The sequence below is a fragment of the Sorex fumeus genome, unplaced genomic scaffold (genome assembly GCF_029834395.1).
Source record: "Sorex fumeus unplaced genomic scaffold, SorFum_2.1 ptg000003l, whole genome shotgun sequence".
Taxonomy (NCBI): domain Eukaryota; kingdom Metazoa; phylum Chordata; class Mammalia; order Eulipotyphla; family Soricidae; genus Sorex; species Sorex fumeus.
In genome coordinates this window covers 1208568-1232167 of record NW_026606060.1, presented here as the reverse complement: position 1 = coordinate 1232167, position 23600 = coordinate 1208568, and the positions used below count along the sequence as shown (strand labels likewise).

The 23600-nt window shown below is 38.4% G+C and overlaps 1 protein-coding gene and 1 pseudogene across 21 annotated transcripts in view; both read right to left on the bottom strand.

Annotated features, from left to right (window-relative positions):
• NRXN1 (neurexin 1) overlaps positions 1-23600 on the bottom strand; it is a 1264827-nt gene that overhangs the window by 349054 nt on the left and 892173 nt on the right. The gene's annotated exons all lie outside the window — the stretch shown is intronic.
• Positions 12894-12953, bottom strand: LOC130029185 (uncharacterized; annotated as a pseudogene).

Sequence of the window (23600 nt, the reverse complement as noted above, 5' to 3'; positions counted from 1 at the left end):
AGGCATTTACCTTGTCCCTACTTAAGTTCCTGGCAACATATATGGCACCCCGAACACTATCAGGCATCAGTCTTGAGCACAGAGTTAGGAATAAGCCCTGGACATAGCCAGGTGTTACCCCCAAATCAAACTGAACCAAACCAAACCAAACCAAACCAAAAAGTGTTCTGCTTATATAATTTTCTCTCTTGTAAAGGAAATTCACATTATCACTCCATTTTTACTAATAAGGAATCAGAAGTTTGCTGATATTAGAAAATGTATTTAAGTTGGCTTGCTAGTATATGACATAACCTGAATGTAAATGAAGCACTCAATTTCAAAATTTATTTGTGCTCTTTCGAGTTCAAGACTGGTTGTCTCCATGTAACTCTCCTAATTATCCAAAGCATCTAAATTGCAATAAATGTAAAAATGTAATCCAATAGCTGCTCTTATCTATATTGCAATGACTCAGCCATCTCATTTAGTACATTTCTCTTAATAGTATCTTGGCTCGAGTTCAAATTTCTACAGTCACTCCAAAGTTCCTTTCTTCTACTCGACTCACATCTAGTAGGGGCCCATGAGGTCATGAAAAACACTACTCCAAGTTAAGTTCTAGCTTACAGACAGACCTCCTCCTTTCATTCTTTCTCTTTCTTTCTCTCTTTCTTTCTTCATTTTAAATAGAGTAAGCTTTGTTTTAGGTAGAGAATAAGGACCAGAATGAACAAAAGACGAATCATTCTAGTATCTGGTTGGCTGCAGTCCATTGAAGTTGATTTTCTGGTATGCAGAGACTCGTGAAAAAAAATTGGTGCTCATATGCAAGGGGTCTCCCCAAAAAACACTGCACAGTTCCTTCTGAGGGAGATTAAATTACCACTTCCACTTTCCATTTTCCAGCCAGTAACCCTGCTGCTGGGGATGGGAGTGCTTTACTGGCACCACCATCTCTAATTTTCTGAAAGCTTTACTGAGCTCCACACACATCCTCAGCACCCAAACAACCACCACACACAGGGTTCCCTCCCCTCCCTTTCAGGGCCTGCTCCCTGATGAAACAGAAAACTAAATATGAAAATATAAATCGATGCTCTCATGTGATTTGAAGGTGATGATAATGATGATGATGAAGATGATGATGATGATGATAATGATGATGAAGATGATGAGATAATGATGTTTTACAGAGTGCAAACTAGATGGGTCAACATGTGGCCTGGCTCTGCACCCCTTATCTCCTGAGCACAGTAGGGAGTGACCTCTGTGCGCCACAGGATGTGACACCAAAGTTCATAAGAAGACAGGGTCAAACACAGTGTCTTGCATATGCCAGCATCTGCTACAACCCTTCGAGCCATATCCCCAACACACTTCTATTTGCTGTGAATCCTCCCAAGGTACCCCACTCTGAATTTGAAAGGGGATAATATGGTTTTCTCCATTGCCTTATGTTCAATAAAAAGCCATACATTTCAGAGGTCCCCTCACGCTAATGTTGAGGTAATAGAGTAAGGCAAATTCTCTCCCGTTTTAGTAAGATCATGGTCCATCTCACCTCCTGGAAACATATTAACTGAGACTGTGGAGACTGCAAATATCTACACTGCTTATCTGTAGTTAACATGAATTCAGTAACATGACAACTATAAAGTTTTTGCTAATTGGCGTCTACAATAGTAGGATACCAAGTTGAATATATTACTCAAAATAGGCTAACCTTCCTAGGCTCACATGTCTGATTTAAATACACTTTGGCGGGGCTGGAGCGATAGCACAGCAGGTAGGGCACTGGCCGGGGTTCGACTCCCAGCATCCCATATGGTCCCCTGAGCACTGCCAGGAGTAATTCCTGAGTGCAGAACCAGGAGTAACACTTGTGAATCACCAGGTGTGACCCAAAAAGCAAAAAAAATTAATCAATAAATAAAGGTTTAATAAATAAATAAATAATACACTTTGGCTTTTAAAATTGTCTTTTTGACAGCCTACAGAATGGGAAAGGATATTCATCAAATACACATCTGACAAGGGGTTGATATCAAGGATATACAAGGTTCTGGTTGAACTCCACAAGAAGAAATCACCCAACCCCATCAAAAAATGGGGCGAGGAAATGAACAGAAACTTTCACAAAGAAGAAATCCAAATGGCAAAAAGGCACATGAGAAAATGCTCTACATCACTAATCATCAGAGAGATGCAGATCAAAACAACAATGAGATATCATTTCACACCACAGAGACTGGCCCACATCCACAAGAACAAAAGCAACACGTGCTGGCGCGGATGTAGCGAGAAAGGGACCCTCCTTCACTGCTGGTGGGAATGCCGGCTGGTCCAACCCTTTTGGAAAACAGTATGGACGATTCTCAAGAAATTAGAATTTGTCTCCCATTTGACCCAGCTATAGAAATCCTGGGAATATATCCCAGAGAGGTAAAAAGGTATAGTTGAACTGACATCTGCACTTGTTTGTTTATTTGTTCATTTACAATAGCCAGAATCTGGAAAAAAACTGAGTGCCCGAGAACAGATGACTGGTTAAAGAAACTCTGGTACATTTACACAATGGAGTACTATGCAGCTGTTAGAAAAGATGAAGTTATAAAATTTACATTAAGCACAACGAGTTAAGCACAACGAGTCAGAAAGAGCAGGATAGACACAGAAATATTGCATTCATCTGGGGAACATAAAGCAACAAAATGGGAGACTAACACCCAGGAATGGCTGAGATTAGTACCAGGAATTTTGCTCCATGACTTGAAGGCCAGCCACATGTGCTAGGTGAAAAGGAAGCCCAGATAGAGAAGAGAGCACCAAATAAAGGGTGTTGTGAGGACCCTCCCAGGGTGGGAGAAGCATGCTAAAAGTAGTCTATAGACCAAACATGATTGCCACTCAATGCCTCTCTTGCAAAACACAGTACCCAAAAGAAGAGAGAGAGAACAAGGGGGAATGCCCTGCCACAGAGGCAGGGTGGGACGGGGGTGGGGGGTGTGGGGGGTGGGGGGGATGCTGGGACCCGTGGTGGGGGAGGATGGGCACTGGTGGAGGGATGGGTACTTGATCATTGTATAACTGAAACCCAAGCACAAAAGTTTAAGAGTCTATAACTGTACCTCATGGTGTTTCACTAATAAAAAAAAAAGCTGAATACATAAAAAAAATAAAAATAAAAATAAAATTGTCTTTTTTTTTTTTGCTTTTTGGATTGCACCAGCTGCTGCACAGGGTTTACTACTGGCTCTGCACTCAGGAATTACCCTTGGCAGTGCTCAGGGGACATATGGGATTCTGGGGATCAAACCTGAGTTGGTCACATGCAAGGCAAACACCCTACCTGTTGTGCTACTGCTCCAGCCCCTAGAATGGTCTATTTTAAAGAAATAAAAGACTATAAGACTTCTGATATTAAGCACGTGTAATATAGAGACTAAATGTAAGAAACTGAAGTCAATGTGATATTTTACCTTAATGCATACTTATTTCTTTGCCCCCATTTTTTTCTGGCTCAGAGTTTGGTAATAAAAAAAAAGATAACCCTTGCCCAGTCTCCCAAAAACTAAGATTTCAAGATTATGAAGTGCTGTAAAGATCCACATCTATGCCCACGGCCTTGTCAACTGCACTACTCTAGTTTTATGATAAGGCTCTGTTGTTTCGGCAAAACGTCTAGCACAATTGATGTTCTGATTATACATAAAAAACAGACAGATGAGGAAGATTTATTAGGCTCTTAGTGGTCCATATGATCACTGATGGTATGATACTTCAACAAATGCCAACATCTCTCCTTAAGAGAATTAAGGCAGAATAAAAGTCACTGTTTATCCAATAATTGCGGTACATGGCCAGAGAAAGTTCAATTGCCTGAAGAGAATGTTTTGCATGTCAGTTCACCCCAGCACCTCATTCCCCTTGAGCACAGCAGAGAGAGGGCCCTGAATGTGGCCCCCAAATGAAATAGTCTTGTGGCAAACCACACACAAATTAGGCCCTTCAAAGCCCTCATTAATTTTTATTTCAGTCTACACCAGTGAGGTAGATATTAATCAAACCCATTTCCCAAATGAAAAGACTGAGACTGCACAACCCAAGATTATATAACTAGAAACTCAGAGTTTTGCAATTTTGAATTGTCATTCAAATATGTTGATTAATGTAATTCTATCCATTAAAAGCTTGTCATTATTATACTCACTCTGCAAACCTCCCTGGGGCTGATTGATTCCATGACCAGCTACCAAATCAAGTCTGGCAAAAGAGAGTCTGTGATATGAAACTTAGAATATGCTGCCATATTTGGCAATTATGCAGCAGAAAGGAGAGAAAACTGAATCTATGCAAGCAGAGCAGTTATCCCATAAGTGCTATTTATTCCTGGGTCCAGCCACACACATCCTACGGCCTCAGATCCCTGGAAACAACTCGGTGGACTAGAACATCCAGACACTGTGTCACAGGGGCCAGAACCTAATGCATGACTTACATCTGACCTAATACTGGAGACTCCAAAGTCCTGACGTTCAGGGACTGTAACTGCCTGCGGATGACAGTGGAGCAGGATTTCCTGTGCAGGGTGTTGGAAAAAGCCCTAGTGCGCTCTGGCACACAAGGCTGACTGATAGCAGAGAGAGCTCAAGGCCCCACTGAAGCAGCTGCTCCGAGTGGCCTGTGGCCAAGAGCGGACAGGGAACAGATGTGAAGCCAGAGCGGGCCAGCCTTCCAGCAACATCTGTCTTCAAAGAGTGCGATTTAGGTACTGAAATAAAGCAAACAGCATCTCTGGATTGGTAACTTCCTGTCAGAACCCAAAGCCGGCATTGTCAATTACGGAATCATGTGCATATTCACAATAAAAAGGAAAATGTTTAATGAATATTTGATTTATTCTCATTAGCTTTATAATAAATGAAATTAGGTGTTTACAAAGTATTTATTTGTTCCAACAATAAATAAAAGTATCATACTTCTAACCATACTTAAGTCTCAGCAAAAACTCACTTTCTACTGCAAATGTATTAATGATGCATTAGTGAATAATTATAACAAATTGTAGCTTTTTAAAACTTTATTAATGCTCTAAATACTAATGATTTGATGATTAATTAATGATAATAATGTTATTTGTTTTTCAACACTATAACATTCCTCTTCTATCCAAACAGAATTAAAATTGCCTGGGCAAATATTATCAATGGGAAAGAAATTATAAAAACTTAAGGGAATTAAAACAAAATTGGCTGAGTTTACTCTAGGCAATAAGACTCAATCACAGGTTCATGCGTGAACTTTCATCCCAGGAAATAAATTGTGTGGTATTTTCATATTTTAAAAAAATTCCTTCTTGTTGTTGTTGTTTTGGGGTCATACCTGGCAGTGCTCAGAGCTTATTTCTAGCTCAAAAGTCAGGTATCACTTCTGGTGGGGCTAGTGGGTCCATCTGGGATTTTGGGTTTCAAATCCAGGTTGACTGTGTTCAAGGCAAGTGCTCTATCCACTGTACTATTTCTTTAATCCCGCATTTAAAAATAATTTTAAAATAGTTTCATAAAACCCTGCATATAATATATCTAATCATCTCACATTTCTTTATTTAAAAATAAAATCAAAGTCATAAAAACTTCAATTTGCAAACTAGCTTTATCCAATTTTAACCTCTCAGCATTATGGGGAGAGGTAGAACACTGATTTAAAACTTAAATTGGATTAAAATTAACCTCACCTTCACTGAAAAGTATTAACTAGAAGAGTTTTCTAAGTCATAGTTCTTACTATTAATTCTGAAATTAGCACAGCAATGTAGCACTGTCCTCCCATTGTTCATCGATTTGCTCAAGTGGGCAACAGTAACATCTCACAACAAGTTGTGAAACTTGTTATTGTTTTTGGCATATTGAATATGTCACGGGGAGCTTGCCAGGCTTTGCCATGCAGGCGAGATATTCTCGGTCACTTGCCAGGCTCTCTGAGAGGGGCGCAGGAATCTAACCCAGGTTAGCCACGTGCACAGCAAACGCCCTACCCGCTGTGCTGTCGCTCCATAAACATGCTTTAATTTGGAATAATCACTTAGAGTGAGTGTGGAGGGGATGCTTTAAGAGCAATACGTCCACTAACCTATGTGCTGATTCTTATGTAGACTGCATCTGTTCTTTCTGACATTTTTGAAATTACCAAAAATGATGTGTCCATATACATTAGAAAGCAAACATAACTAAACCTAACTGAAATAACTCTTCGATTTGGGAAAACACATAGTGGTGACCAGAGGGACGGGGACAGCCATCAGGGGTCCAGGCCACAGGGGGCCAGTGTGCTGAGAGTGGCCCTAAGACTCTGATGGTGCCAATGAACTAACATGTGCACATTCGTTATGAAGAAGCTCTATTCTGAAAATTTGAAGCAGCATCCTAAACCAATTGAAAGTCATTTTTTTTACAAAAAAATATTTTGCGGGGGAGTGGATTGGATGCCACCTGGCAGTGCTCAGGGCTTCTGCTTGGCTCTGTGTCCAGCAATGGCTCTTGACTGAGTTCCTGGGACCTTGAGCAGGCCTAAGGTGCCAACCAGGATGGGCCACGTGCAAAGCAGCTTTCTTCCCCCTGGTACTGTCTCTCTGAGCACTTCATTTGTTTTGGTTTGGGGGCCGCTCCCATTGGTACTCAAGGGTGATTCCTGGTATCTGTGCTCAGGAATGATTCCTGGAAGTGCTCCAAGATCCAGACGGGAATGCCAGGGGTAGAACCCAGGGGCCACTTGCAAGGGAAGCGCCCGTCCACTTAAGGAGAGCTCCAGCCTCACCCTCAATTTTATTTTTTGACTTATTTGTTATTGCTGTTGGTGGGCAAACATGAGGGCCGGGGCACTGGGGATGTGCAGGAGAGAAAGACCATTGAGTCTGAAGCCCAAGCAGCCAGCCTGAACAAACGGGACCACTGAGAAGGATGCACACCCTTTGCCTTGGATTTGTGCTCCTCCCAGAGCTTGGATGGACCTGCTGAGAGCAGAGGCTCAACCCAGGGACACAGGCTGTGACAAGAACATCAGAGATGATCAAAGGCCCCAGACTACCCCGGGAGACAGCAAGTCCTAACACATTTCCGAGGAAATTTGGAAAGAAAAGAACATGAAAACTCATCCTGTATCTTACAGAGACCGATGGGGTGTGTTTCTTCGTTCAGAGTGTCTGAAATGCAACTTCTCTTGCCTCCAATCCAATGTCAGTCTGTTTATCTGTCTGACTGTCTGTCTCCTCTGTTTCTCTTTCCCCACTCCTTCTAGCCTGCTCTTTCTTCCTCTCCCTCTCTCTCGCTCATTCCTTCTCCCCCTCCCCTCTCTCCCTCTCTCTTTCTATCTCCCTCCCTTCTCCTCCTTCTCCTCCCCATCTTCCTCTCCCTGTCCACACCACCCTCTCTTGTTTTCCGAAATAAAACTGATTTACTTCACTCTCCATCTCCTTTCTAAAATGTTTCTTCCCTGTGAGAGTGGACAATCTACCAACTGTGCCAAGAACGCTGTAACTTTCTGTCAAGAAAGTATGAATTCCTCACTCTAGCCAGAATCCCAGAACCAAGGGAGGGTGGAGATGGGTTCCTGGACCAGGGAGATGAAGCAGCTCTGAGGCAGTCTGATGACTGCCTAGTAGAACCAGTAGGAAAGAAGGCTGCGAGTGGACACCCTCTCTCCTGCCCTCCCAGGTCCTTCCCCAGGTGACAGGTGGGGAGGGGGTGAATCCTTTCTGGAGGATATTTATTAGCTTTCTCTCGATTTCGCAGAAGCCACCTGCACCATAATCAAGAAGGAACACACACGTCACAGGTGTTTTGACAATAAATAACACATTTCTTAATGAAGTATATTTAAAACAGTGGCAAGAAATAGATTTATGACTTATGAAACTATATAAAGTATGATGAAATGTGATTGTACACTCATATATTATTATAGTCTTAATTTAAATGATCATTTCAGTAAATAAAAAACGCAAAATATAAAAATGGTTGCCATTGCTTTTTGATACAAGAGACCCTGGTCTATACTCATAAAACAGCAGGCACTTCACAGAAACGAATACTATTCAAGTGGCTTAATCAAGCCTAAGTGGTGAATAATTATTAACAGAAATTCCCAAACAATAAAATTAATGCACTGATAAATAAGCTAAATGCTACCAAGAAGAAAGCCTTTAAATAGCTGTCATTATCTTACTTTTCCAAATGGCTTGTGATAATACAGTTTGGACGTATCCAGATAAATTGGAAATAATTAAGAGCAAACTCTAGAGTCAAGCAAAACTTTATGTTGAAAGAACATTCAGAGTGGGAGGCTCTTCTTAAAAAAAGACCTAAGTGGGTTAGTGCCCCGGCCCTGGTGCTGCCTCATGTTCAGCTGGCCAACGTTTGATGCCCAGTGAGCTCAATGCACGCTATTCTCTTGGCAGCACCTGGAGAGAATCCCGAGCACAGATCAGGAGTCACCCAAAGCAAAAATGTCTAGGTATGCACTAAGGACAATAATCAAATAGAAATCCCCCAATCCTATGTGAGACAGCTTCAATGGACACACCTACTGGTTCTTGGAGGCCAAATGAATCATGCCTACTGGTGCTCATGGCCTGGGATGCTGATGGTTGAACCCAGGACGGCACATAAATAAGGCAGGGCCTCTCCTACTTGAGTTATACCCTGGCCAGACTTTGAATTCTTGTCCACAGTATTTAGCTCCTAAAAGGTTGACTGTACATGTGGAACTCAAAGTGCAAAATAGGAGCTGAAGCAAGAGGAGAACGGGGAGGGCTCTTGTCTTGCAAGTGGGAGACCTAAATATGACCCCCACACATCCTATATGGTCACCCAAGACTGATAGGAGTAATTTCTGAGTACCACCAGAGCAAGGAGTAACTCCTGAGCATCACCGGGTATGGCCCAAAATCAAAGGAGAAAAGAAACTAAGAAAACAAATGCAAAATGACATTTAATGACCTATGATTTTCAGTTTAAGTGGCATTACTTGTATATAAAAAATATTCATATCACTAAAAAACACTGATTTCATATCAACAGACTAATGAAGTTATGAAATTTGTAATTTACATATTAGTAAATAATAGCATATTTCTGATATCCTGGCAAGCTACTGAGAGTATCTCGCCCATGCGGCAAAGCCTGGAAAGCTACCCATGACGTATACAATATGCCAAGCACAGTAACAATAAAGTCCACGATGGAGATGTTACTGGGCCCTCTCGAGTAAATCGATGAACAATGGGAGGACAATGACAGTGACAGCCTGATATCCAGTTTAAATTGAGTCTTTATATAACCATGCATATTTTCATTTATTCTGAAATCTTTTATATGTGGAAGTACTTTTTAAGTTTATCACAAAGTCTAACATTCTCTCATAAATTCATGATAAAACTGAGTTTAGTAAAGAATAATGTTTTGAAATAACTCAGAACACCAGTCTATTTTTCAGTAAGAAAATATCTAAAGTATTAATCAATTTATAACACATATCAAACTGAGTTTTAAATAACAAAAAAATCTACAAGTCATATTTACTCTGTTCTGTAATAATTTCCTTCTTAGCTCATTAAGAAATAAATAGGGGGAAAAGAATATGTAATAGTTACTGTTCCTCCATTTAATATTTGAAATTTGGAAGAAACACTGCAATTGTATATTGCTTATCAAACCTACATCTCCTCTATGTCACTCATGGAAATAAGCCAACATGAAGATCTGATGCATATTAAGAACTATACTAAATTGTTTGCCAATTGGAAAACTGAATCTACTGTAGTCACTACTAAGATTTTTTTGTCTGCCCTGCAGACGTGATAGTCTAGGTAGCTTGCCGTGCTCCCGTGCTCCCTGTGGCCTATTCAATATGCCAAAAACAGTAACAACAAGTCTCACAATGGAGACGTTACTGGTGCATGCGCAAGCAAATGGATAAATAACAGGACAACAGTGCTACAGTGCTACAATGCAGTCCCTTAAACTCTTCCCCTAGGACCTAATTTACAAACTTGGAACTCACTGAGCACCAAGCACATCTTCTAGGGACCAAACGTTTAATTTTTTTTCAAGTTAGTAATCTATTTTTAAGTCTTAAATTATAGTAGTAACTTCATTATAAATGTCACTGAAACTCTCAGAGGAAAAGAAACTTAAAATCAGAATAGCACTTTCAAAATAGTGACCAAATTTCCCTTTGAATATGAAATAAATAAGAGTTGCTTAAAAAAGAACATACCAACATTTCTATCCTGGATATGTCCAACATTATATTACTATTTTATTAGAGTGAAATAACAAATTTTGAAGGCTTATTTGTGACTTCATCTTATTCTTTTAAAGAAACAGATTTTTGTCCAGATTGCTCTTATTCTGACACTTATACCTAAGAAGATGCCAAAGCTTAGAGGTTCTCAATAAACAAGTTAATTGAATGACACATTTTATGAATTTTATGTGCCCTTAGCATTAAAATTAGAAAAATAACTTGAGGGTATGTCTATAATTCCAATAAATAGAAAAAAATCAAGGAAAAGGAACATACTACAAATACATATACACCATGCAAATCATTTAGTCTAAAGGCAGGCTCTGCACTTTTCATCTAGCTTGAACCTCTTGCAATATGTTTCTGTGATATAGATTTTAAAGGGCAACAGATATCTGCAAGAATCCAGGATGGAGAGCTTATTTTACTTTATGATACTAAAACTCACTTTACACGATGTTGATATTAAGTGGTCCTCTTAAGAAGTTTAGGGGCTGGAGCAGTAGCACAACAGGTAGGGCATTTGCCCTGCACGCGGCCAACTGTGTTTGGTCCCCAGCATCCCATATAGTCCCGCGAGCACCGCCAGGGGTAGTTCCTGAGTGCAGAGCCAGGAGCAACCCCTGAGCATCGCTGGGTGTTAACCAAAAAGAAAAAGAAAAAAAGAAGAAGTTCAAGACAACGACTACACTCTTACCTCAGAGACACTAATAAACATTATAATAAAGATACTGCCTTGTAAATAACTGTCCAGCTGCTAATACCCCCTAGATATTTCAGCTTCACGGTAGTTAATTAATGGACATCAACTTCAACACAGTGGCATATAGAATAGGACAGTTGCCATTTTAACAAAAGGATAGTGCTGCATACTCGGGGACCAGAGATTTGACTTTGAGAAACATCAGGCAGATAAAATATGTGGGACCAAGAATGAATTATTTCTGGTGCTATTTTGTAATTGGGTAATATTCTAATATTAGAAAGATAAAATCTTTAGTAGATGAAAGGTTAACAGTTGAATTCTCATATTTTATTCATTCAACACTTTTATGTGTGTGTATAGGCAGACACAAACATACATATACATAGACATTGCAATAAATCAGGCACAATTTTATACGCTGGAGATACAAAGTTAACAAGACAAAAGAGGTTTTCTCTCCTGCTCTCTTGTGGAACTTGCTTCCAAATCAATACTTTGCACGCTGAATTTGTTGAACATATTGTTAATAATCATTAAATTCATTCAATTTGATCCAATTTTGACAATTTAATGAATTTAAGAAGACAAAAATATACAGTAGTATTTTTTAGTAAAGTGATGAGACATCTCATCAGCTGTTATTTTATATTTAATATGATATCTTGTCTGTTTCTGCTATTATAAATTTACTGATTCAAGATAATGATATAATAAGAAAATCTAATTTTGGAATCTGAGTCCTTAAGTCCACTCAGCTAATTAGTGTTTTAATCAGTCCACACTTCCTATATAGAAGACTTGTAGTACTCACTACCTCGTGAGTTATTCAATTCCATTTCTAAACTATTGTGACAAGGAGCTATTTCTTCAAATCAACTAATTCTAATGTCTCCTTCAGCTATTATCTGCTGGTTCAAGTTCTGCCCTTAGGGGTCCCAGCCAAGAATCCTTATTCCTTCTAATTTCTTTGATGATTCCACAATTTAACTAGACTTTCTGGTTTGTTTACCTTTTTAATCATCTTTTTGCTTTCCTCTAAAATTATTTTTTTCAGAAGAATGACAAATGAGAAAAGATACATAATCCCATCAGGGTAATCAGCAATAGCTATAATGAATTAATCATATTAACCTTTTAAAAAATTAATGTATCCTAAAATTGATTTATTTTGCTTGGTACTCTCATAACACTCCTGACCTATATTAACTTTATCTTAGGTGAAAAAGTTTGTATGTTTTCTGTTTGATTTCATTTTGTTTGTTTTTTCAGATCACATCCAGGGCCTATTTTTTTCAGGACCTAGACTATCTCCTTGGCCCCTGTTAATATTGTATTGTAATCAAATATAGTGCTGTTTTTATAGTGGCCAAACTTCTATTTCTGAATTTCACATTTCACTCCAGCTTGGGACATTTAGACATTGACCACAACTTCAACTATCCTGTTGTCTATAAATGAAACATTATTTTTCATATTACATTCCAGGGTTTGAAATAATTTTGATCTGGCAAAGGCAAGAGCAGAGCTCTTTAGAATGTTTTTATAGTGAGTACGCTGATTCTTAAACATAGCTATGGTGTTTAAATGGGACCATCTGAGGCAGTCAAGTCTTATCAAAAAAGTTTTCATATGATACATATCCATAAATATTAAAACTAAACATCCAGCCTTATTCAGCCCAACCTGCAATTTTTGTCTTCTAAGTTTTCATTACATAATGTGAAGATCATCATATAATTTGGATAATTTTTTATCAGGAAGAAAAAAATCACTGCTATCATTAGCATCATTAATATACACAATGATGACAAGGTAATTAGTGTTTCAGCAGGTATAGCTAGATAGATACAGATATATAAAAATATATAAAAATATAAATAAATATTATCTCTGTATCGTTCCAAAAAATATGGAACGCTTCACGAATTTGCGTGTCATCCTTGCGCAGGGGCCATGCTAATCCGACACGCCATTTCGTCAGTAAAGAAGCAAACAGCACCCGGCCCAGACAAGGTCAGACCTGAACACCTGAAGAACCTGCCGTCAGTACTCATCAATACACTGGCTCGGCTCTTCACTCGCTACCTGTCTGAATGCAAGGTTCCATCTCAATGGAAAACCAGCAGGACCATACTACTGTTCAAGAAGGGAGACATCCATGACATTGGCAACTATCGCCCGATCTGCCTATTGTCTGTCATCTACAAGTTGTTCACTCGAGTCATCCTGAATAGGATTGGCAGAACACTAGATGAAGGACAACCATGTGAGCAAGCAGGGTTCCGCAAAGGATTCAGCACCATCGACCATATCCACACGATAACCAAACTCATTGAGGTTTCTCGGGAGTTCAAGATGCCGCTCTGCTTAACGTTCATTGATTTAAAGAAGGCCTTTGATTCTGTTGAGACGGAAGCGGTCATTGAAGCCCTAGCCAATCAGGGCATTCAAGCCCAATACATCAGGATCCTCCGTGAGCTCTATTGCGGATTCACTACCAGGATCTCACCATTCTACAAAGAAGTGATCGTTGATGTCAAGAGAGGGGTGCGGCAGGGTGATACCATTTCACCAAAACTCTTCAGTGCCACCCTCAAGAACATCATGCGACGACTGGAATGGGAAGGAATGGGAGTGAAGATAGATGGTCGGCAACTACACCACCTCCGCTTTGCTGATGACATTGTTTTAATAACACCAAACATCAGCCAAGTGGCACAAATGCTGGCCGACTTTGACCGTGAGTGTGGAAAGGTAGGACTACAGCCGAATCTTACGAAGACAATGTTTATGAGAAACAGCCTTGTTCCTGACGCCCCATTCGCTCTCAATGGAACGACCATCTCCGAATGCAACAGCTATGTGTACCTAGGTCGAGAGGTCAACATGACAAATGACCTGGCACCCGAGCTGCGCAGGAGGAAGAGAGCGGCTTGGAACGCCTTCAAGAACGTCGAAGAAATAGCTAAGAGGACGAAGAACCTCCGGCTCCGGGCACATCTCTTTGATTCCACTGTTCTTCCTGCATTAACATATGCCTCAGAGACCTGGGCCCTACGCAAACAAGATGAGAACGCCATTCAGGTCTCCCAAAGAAGAATAGAAAGAGCTATGCTTGGAATATCACGTTTCACTCAAATGAGAGAACAAATCCGGAGTTCTGACATCCGTCGACGATCAAGGATCAGGGACGCTGTCTCATTTGCCAAGGTGTCGAAAATCAGTTGGGCTGGTCACGTAATGAGATTTAAAGACGACCGCTGGACTAGAGCTGTTACTGATTGGATTCCACGGGATGTCAAGAGACCGCGTGGCCGCCCACCTACCAGATGGTCAGACTTCTTTGTCAAGGTCATGAACGATCGGTTTGAGGCCCTCCATGTTCCCGGAGCGAAGAGATGCCATTGGGCTACACTAGCACGCGACAGGGACAAATGGAGACGTTACTGGCGCCCGCTCGAGCAAATCGACGACTAACGGGAAGTTAAGTGATTAAGTGAGTGAATATTATCTGGCTATAAATAGTAATTTAAGATCATTTAAATATTGTTGGTATCCCAGGTAGTTCCTGATTTTAATAATCCCTGATTTATTTCTTAAATTGCTTCAAACTATCTCCACAGATTTCTTGCAAAATTCATTGAATATCTGAATAGTATATGACAACAGAGTCTGACTAGAAGACAGTGAAACAGCTTTGCTACAGGATTTGGGGAAACCCATCCAGCCTTACACTGCACTGTGATACCTTCAGTGTTCCCAACTATGTTCACAGCCTCTTTTTCACTGCATCTTCACAATTATTCTATAAAGTAGATGGGGAAATATTAACTTTATTTTATAAACTGGTGTAAGGTTAAATGAGAGATGTAGAAGTTCAGTTTAATAGATAGGTCACTGGTTTGCAGCCAGAGCACTGCCCGAATTCTCCACATCACAGAATTGTGATAGAAGGCCACTGCCCTCACATTCACTTTGGATAATACTTCATTTACGGGAGTACCTTTCTATGGTCTACAAAGTAATCGAATCACTCTTTTTTCTTATGAGTGATTAATCAGTTTTATACTCACATTGCCATATTGTCCCTTTAAATTTCACCTGTATCCTAATCCTTTCTCCTTTTCACTAATTGCGTATCTGCCCTCTTCTTCCTCTATTAAAAGAAAAGGCAATTATATGATTTTCTTAAGGATAATCATTTTAAAAGCTTATTTTGATCTATTATACTGGAATGAAAATTTTGCGTACGGTTATTTGGGGTCACACCTGGTACTGCACAGGGGTACCTCTGGCTCGGTACTCAGGGAAACAAGTGTGGTTCTGTAAATGGGAACAGGGTAACAAACGCTTTATCCCCTGTAGTAGCACTCCAACCCTACGGGGGCACATTTTAAAATAAAGAGTAGGAGTTAACAAAGATAAGAACTTATTTGTTTCTTCAAGATTAAAAATGATTTAGATTCATATTATTAATCTATGCAATTTCAATATTATAATTATGATCTAATTAGGGGACATTTAACTTATAAATTAATGTCTTGCACGCGTGAGCCACCAGTGGTTCACATTTGAATTCAAATGTAGGGCTGTAGAGATGTTTCAATGGGTAGGGGTGCATATGGTACTGATTTGATCCCAGCAACACAAAACTCCCGGAGCACCACTTAAGGTTAATACTGAGTGGAAGGAAGAGGTAGCACTGTCATCTCCAAGAGTGCTCATCCCCTCAAATCATTCCTAGAATTTTTTCTAAAAAATTATGTGTATACATATTATAATCACTGTATCACTGTCATCCCAATATCCATAGATTTGCACAAGCAGGCCCAGTCTTCATTCATCCTAGCCCTGAGATTTTAGCAGTCTCTCCTTACTCATTCTTCTCAATGGTGCCACATTGGAGACTCTTTCAGGGTCAGGGGGATGAGACACATTATATTACAATATTAATTATATTTTATTCAACCTTATAACTCTTCTTAATACAACATGCCACAGAAGAACTGGTCGAATGCATGATTTTCAATTTTGATTTTGAAGTTATTTGGGAGACTGTACTTTCAGGCTTCAAGCCCTATATGATATATGGTTTGTATATGGTTAAGCCATTTACAGACTAGAATTACAAAAAAAAAAAGAGTAACTTTTCTCCTCAAATCATTTTTTATTTTTGTTTAAATGTGTTGAAACTGAGACATGGCACAGTTATTTTCTTGGTTTGGCTTTCACTTTTCAAGTCAGTGGGAAAAATAATTCAGTGTGATTAACTCCGCTGAGGAAACCACAATCTTCAGAAACAAGTGAACTTTCATGCCAATGTGCTGCATATGTTGTAGAGTGAAACATTCTAGCTATATTTTAATAACCAATGGTGGAACCACATTAAAATAAATTTAAAGAGTAAGTTTAAAATTGGGGATTAACTTGCAAACATAGACCTGCCATACACAGAAAAGATCATTCAAGTATAGAATAATCATAGGTCTACAGTATACAGAGTGCACTGTGGCTTGTGATGATTATTTTTATAAAGTAAAGGAATATCTATGACAGAACAAATTTTATGAGTTGTCAGTTTCCAAATGACATATATAAAAAATGACATCTTAGTAACGTCTCAAAGGGTCAAGAGCAATGATCTTGTCATGTTTCTGGAGAACCTGTGCTAACTCCTGGGTCAGATAGTAGTAAAGATTAATATGGTAATTAGAGAGGAAACAGACATGTTATTCCAGCGAAACAAGAGCATAAGAAGTACAACCTAATATTGCCAACCTTCTGCACAATTGTTACCTAGTCATTGATTCTAAGTGCTATAATAAAATATTCTTTATTGAATATTTATAATGCTGTTTAGAATATCAAAGGCTCTTAAAAATAGTAAATCTTATTTCGATTTAAATCTTTGAAATCATCTTTGAATAGTATTTCAATGAGCATAATAAGAATAATCGGCACCTATCAGGCATAATTCCATACAACTGTTATTAATGTAGTTGTGCCCATTGAATAAAATGAGCAACCAAGTATTTTTTTAAAGAAAAAAGAAAAAAAACAAGAAAATTCCTGGAAAATCCCTAAAATCACAGGCTTTCATTTATTTGGTGAACCTATAGTGACTTGCTTTAAACATATTAACTATACAAAAACCTTTCATGAATATTCTTGAATAAACCTTCCATGAACTCTTAAATTGGATCATCTTTTAACAATAACTGAAGAGAAGATGGAATTAATTATATCAGAAGACACAAGTGTCGTGATCTATGATAGTCTGAAATACTGCATGCTGAAGGTTTGTGTAGTCAATTTGTCACCAGAATGCCTAAGGTTTTAACGAATGACATCCTTGAAACCTTCATAACCAAGAGTGCTATCCTGAAAGTAACTTACAATAAAATTTTAAGATGTACCCTTACTTTTCCTGTAATACGGCATCACTTTGATACTGTTTATTCCCTTTCTTTTATCAAAGCTATTGTTACTGAAAAAGAATTCTTCCCACTTAAAGATTCATTCAGCAATTTTCTGAAGCCTACTCTAAGCTATGTTCAAGGACACATGGTTAATATGCAAAATACAATGATAAGTTATGTTATATCTGATGGTGCCCTTTGCTTACTTTCTTGTGTTTGGCAATCTCCTCATCTACTCATAACTTTCTGTGTAGAAAAAAGACCTTAGCAAGGAAGAAAAATGCATGATTCTGTCATTCAGCCAACAATTACATAATTAGGTGTTTCCATTTTCTTTTATTACCTGATTCTAGGGCGCTGGAACAAATGCACAGCAGTAGGGTCTTTCCCTTGCATGGAGCCAGCCTACCCCAGCTGGGTTCGATTTCCTCCCCCTCTTGGAGAGCCCGGCAAGCTACCAAGAGTATCTCACCTGCATGGCAAAGCCTGGCAAGCTACCCGTACGTATCCAATATGCCAAACACAATAACAAGTCTCACGATGGAGACGTTACTGGGCCGCTCGAGCAAATATCGATGAACAATGGGAGGATAGTGCCTACAGTGCTTACCTTATTCTAAATTTCCTTTTTTAAATATCTCTGCCTTACTCCTCAATTTATTGAAGTATATTCAATACTATACCAACATTTATATTCCCAGCAACTGAGAAGTTTTCATGCACATTAAATTCCATAAGAAACAATTCATAAATAAATGAATGAACAGAGTTCTGACATGCATAGGAATTGGATGTTTATTTGTTCTCAAAGCCTTCTGGAAGATCTATTTGTCCCTGGAATGAGCCCCATATTCTCTGTAAAATGGAAATGATTCTCAGAGTTGGACAATAACCATAACATTGCTCTTAAGACTACTGTGCTTGTTTTATGGTTCAATATCCTTATTTATTTTTCTCCCAGATAGCATGCCTTCAATATATCTCATAATCCAGTACAATTACAGCTTCCTCTACCCCCAAGGTTTTTTTTATTTTATAAAGGCATATATTGACTTTGGAGCTTAAGAATTAAAACCTTCCGCACACTGTAATTTATAGGTTGCATGATTCGTTCGCTTTCTAAAAGTTACAGAATCTACAGTCTATGATTAGGAGTAAGATGAAATAAACATCTAAATAAGGAACTTTCTTATACCTAAAACTTATGAGGAATCTGAAAACCTCCACTTTGTACCTTAGAAGCACTTTTCTTCATTTAAAAGTCTGAAATTCCTGCTTTATATATGCAAAATAAAGTAAGCAAGAGAAGAACCCTTGCCAAAAAGTATACTCAGATGTATTCCATATTTAAACAGAATACTAAAGACAGCCATAACAATAGTCTTTAAATATGTCTTCTCCATTGCCAATGAATTTGGGTGTGCTTGCATTGTCATATTCCAAATGCACAAAACTCTGTGATTATAGGTTTTATTCATTAAAATGAATAGTTGTCATGTTTCAAAGATCTGGATTGTAAAGATTTGGATTATAAATGTGGATTATAAAGTATAATGATATGGCTCCATTATATTCAAATAGTGAAATTCATTTCTCTCTCTACCACACATAGCAAAAGAAAAATCACTAGATATAATTATCGTAATATTTAAATAACTATAGAATTCCTTTAAAGTGCTCATTTTCTTTGTCACTGATAATTTTGTAAATTATGTATTATCTTTATCTCTTATCTACTAATAGATTTCAAATATCATCTTCCTGTGTACCATGTAGGCAGGAATACCCTGTTTGTTAATGTCTAAGGCTTTTCATTTTATAGACAGAGTTGGATGTAAGAAAACTTATATGGTCAGAACATGAGAATTTTGCTAAAACAAATGTGTCATCAATATTTACTAATGAAAAAGCTTCATGACTTTAAGTTCACATTATTTATTTTCAGCAATTCAAGTGTGAAAATTAGGGACCTATGTCTGTAATAAAATGGGGAAAATTGGTCATATCACAAACTTCATCCTATTTTCCCATGCCAAAAATATATCACTAATATATTTAGTCCTACTGTTTAGAAAGAAGTTTGTGATGACTTATTAGGAATATTTTCTCATAGGCAGATTTAAAGTGATTTACTGGTCACATTAACAGAAAAATGTCAGTTCAACAATCTAACTAGAGTTCCCTGAGGTTCACCATTATAATAGAGATAAGTCTGAGTAGAAGAAAACATTTCATACCTCCTGCAATGGAAATAAATTAATTCCTCCTAGAGGTCTTTCTTGAATTCACTGATTTAGTGTGCAACACTGAAGCAAAAATAGAATATGTGTAATAACCAGGGAACCAGGAAAAAGCTGATATCACAAATGCTTAAAGCTAGCTCTAGTTCATGATTACGCAATCCTTGTTATGAAAAAGATAATCATTTAAAAATGCAGAATGCTTTTAAATTCAATCCCCTTGCCTCATCTAGATAACCGGAATTATGTTAGAACTTTATCTAAGTCTTGAACCAAGCATTTCTACATTTTCTATTTCACATTAGTATGATTTCCTTACCACACAAAGCACACATACAACTATTTGCAATCTTCCATAAGACATTTCAATTCCACATCTTATGTTGAAAGTCAAACTATGTTAGCTAGACAGTAATCTTATTTTAGCTTTAGAATGTATATCAGGTGTTTTTTTTCCAGACATAAGCAATTAAAGGATTGGAAAATAGCTCAAGGAAATGCTCCAAAGAATTGATCCTCTGAGAACAAATCTTGTAACACCAAACAACGCCAATTCCCCTTGGGTATCAATGCTGACAAAAGCTATTGCTAGCAACCAGAAGACACATAGCAATAACAATTAAATAATCTGATAACCACATCACTGATAACTGCTAAGACACAGATCCCTAGAATTTTCTTATAAATGTAAAATTACTACAAAATATATTGCATTATTTTTTGAAAACTGGTGCCTTAAATAGACAGTATGGGATTCAAGTTTCTTGTCTTACATATAGTCAACTCCTGTTCAATCCCAGGAAACATATACGGTTCCCCAACATCTGCCGGGCATAATCCCTGAGCAGAGAACCAGGAATAAGCCCTCAGTGTCAAGTTTTGGTGCACTCCGCCCTCCAAAAATGGCACACAGCCTGTTTGCATGAGATACCTGTATTTTACTGCCATATATTTATGCATGCTATTTTATCCAATTTCACCCAGTTATTTTATTTTCAAATTGCATAGGCGTTGTTTCCTGAAGCCAAACAACCTTTGGAAATAAAGAGGAGAGAACACAATCTCTCTTATCTGCTTGCTGCCTAAAAATCAAAACACACTGAAATTTCAGACTATTAAAAAAAAGAATAAAGAATAAAATGGAATAAAGAAATAAAATTAAAACTGACTTGTCAAACGGGATTCTCTGCTTCTCAGTACCATGTCTCACCATAGCAATATGCATCTTATGTGAGTGAATATCTTATAGACATGCATGCCATTTTCAAATATTCTCAGTGCCAATTTAACCCTACAGATATGTAATTTAATCTAGTATATATTTCACTGGTAAATCTCAATTTTAACAGTCAAAGTAAAATTATCATTTTGTTTGTACCTAACATATTTAAATTATACTCTTGCTTCACTATTATAATTTTTGGACAAACCAAACCATCTCAAAATACTTGAGTGACTCTACCAGTTGTGATTTTGCTCCCAATGAACAGAAGAGTAAATTAAATAACCACATTCAAAACTGAAAGAAACTCAAAAAGCTACATTTTGTCCCCTCTGAACATTTTCTTTCCAATTCACCATTAGCCATTACCAAATGCCACACAACATGAGTTAGTCCCTCGATGCCATCCACTCTGGGCTCAAGAACTCTGTCATTCATAGGGCCATCAAGAGCCAAGACACGGATGGCTTACTAAAAACTTAAAGGCAGAACACATATGTTGTCAGTTGTTTTATTAAGATTAACCACAATAACGTTCACAATATTAATACATTTAAAAGCCTGTCACGTCCGACCGCTGTGGCACACGTCCCAGGGTCTACAGGATCAAAACATGAACTGACAAGTGGCAAAATTACGAATTATGGGATGTGTATAAGGTGAAGAACACAATGGCACCTCTGAAATGAGTACTGCCTCCCACTGGGACATTGACCTCTTGCCTGCCTGGTTATTCCCAGAAAATTGTGTGTCCAGAGCTTCCTAAAGAGGGCCACATGATTTATGAACTTGTCATTCAGGTCCCCCGCTCACTGATGTTCAGTAAATGCACTCTGCATAACAGGAAAATGGTGACAGATAGTAACCTGGATTTGGTATCACCACTAACAGTGTGGAATGGTGAAACACAAATGCACTCAAATTTAAAAAAATACTTAAAGGGGAAACAATGCGTGAAGTTCCGTGTCTTAGACATACTGAGGCCTCTTTGTCTTTATTTGTCATGTTCCAATTTGTGCCATTCTTAAGGTGGGGGTGGGCCTTGTGAGAGAGAAAATGAAAACAGAGGAAGAGAGTGTTCTTTCTTGTAGAAATGTGTGTAAAATTTTGCACAAATATTCCTTTCACACATGTGAAATAATATTCAAAAATATTTCTCAAATAGTTGTATTAGTTTACAATGTCAGAAATTCTGAAACAATTTTAAATAGTCATTCATCATTCAATACATTTTCTGTGAAAAGACAATAGAATACTGTGAAATACATTTGCTTATACGCTCCAAAATGCAAAGATGTCCAAGTGCCAACTGTATAGGTATCATGAAGTTTGGCCTAGAGAAACAATGCAGTGAGGTAGGACATCTGACTTGTAAACATATGGTCATGAGTTCCATTCTCTGGGGTTACTCTATGTGCCTAGCTCGCTTCTGGCAGCTCTGCTATTTGAGCCTAGCAATGCTGCTGTCCTTGAGGTCCAGATTACAAGCAACATCTGGTCTCACTGCAGCCAGATGTATGTAAGCACTACAGTGTGTCTGCACAAGTACCAAAAAGGGGTGTGACCCCCCCAATGAACACCACAGTTAAAGAAACTGTGTTCCTGGGGAGCACTAGCTCGAGCACACAAGGAACTGAGTGGAGTCCTCAGAGAGCACTATGGCAGAGTCTGAGGAGCACCACAGCTCACTGCTCATTGGACCATCAAAGGTAACTCAGTGAAGGAGGGGGTCAGAGAGGAAAAATAGGAATAAGCATTGTAAATTATTAGGTTTCCATAACCTTTTGTCTTTTGAAAGAATATAGAGGTGCATCCATATCTCTTTAATTTCATCTGAAACAGTAGACAAAATTAATACTCATATGCATGCAATTACCTATTAGAATTTTAGACACTACAGTGGAAACAAAATTCCAGTAAGTTATAGTCAACTTTCCCTTTTAATTGTCATCATTGTATCATTTTTTTAGTTATGATGCAAGAAATAAAAAAATTAAATATGGTTTCTTTGTGGAAAATAAAGACACAGAACAGCAAATAAAATTCAACTCTCCCGAACAGCCTGTCATAAAATATTACCAGCCTTGTGGACCCAATTCTACGCATCACTAATCTATTGAATACAGTTTATGTCTAGACAGAGGATTTTTTTATAAACAGTGAAAAAAAGTAGTTGAATGACAGAAATAAGCTTCACTGAGGATAATGTTCACTGAAATATCTGTGACTTATGAAGCTGATGGTTACAGTACGTTTTTCACATATTAACGAATATCTGTGTTACAATTTCAAACCCCAAGAAATCCCCAGCTGCTTTATTTAGGCGACGGCCTACACAACAGCCAAATGACCAAATCAACAGTGATCTGAAATCAGATGCTGGCAGGGGAACTGGGATTTACAACTCTTTCTTTCTACCATGTGGAATTTCTCTGTAATCCGGGTTTTTGAAAGACCCAAATGATCTCAGTTCTGAAACCTGCCCGGGAAGCCTTCCTGAAACACTTCAAAGAACTGCTACAATTTCAACCCCATTTCTCCAAGAATGCCCTGTGGGATACAAAGACACCCTGCCCTTGTCTCCTGCACCCCTCCCCCACCTCGCTTTCACTGCTAATTAATAACGAACATGGTGACACACTTTTCCTCTGAACACTTCTGTCAGGAAGATGTCCTATCAGCAAGGGAGACATGTAATAGACAAATTCCCTGTCTCCCCCTTCATCCAC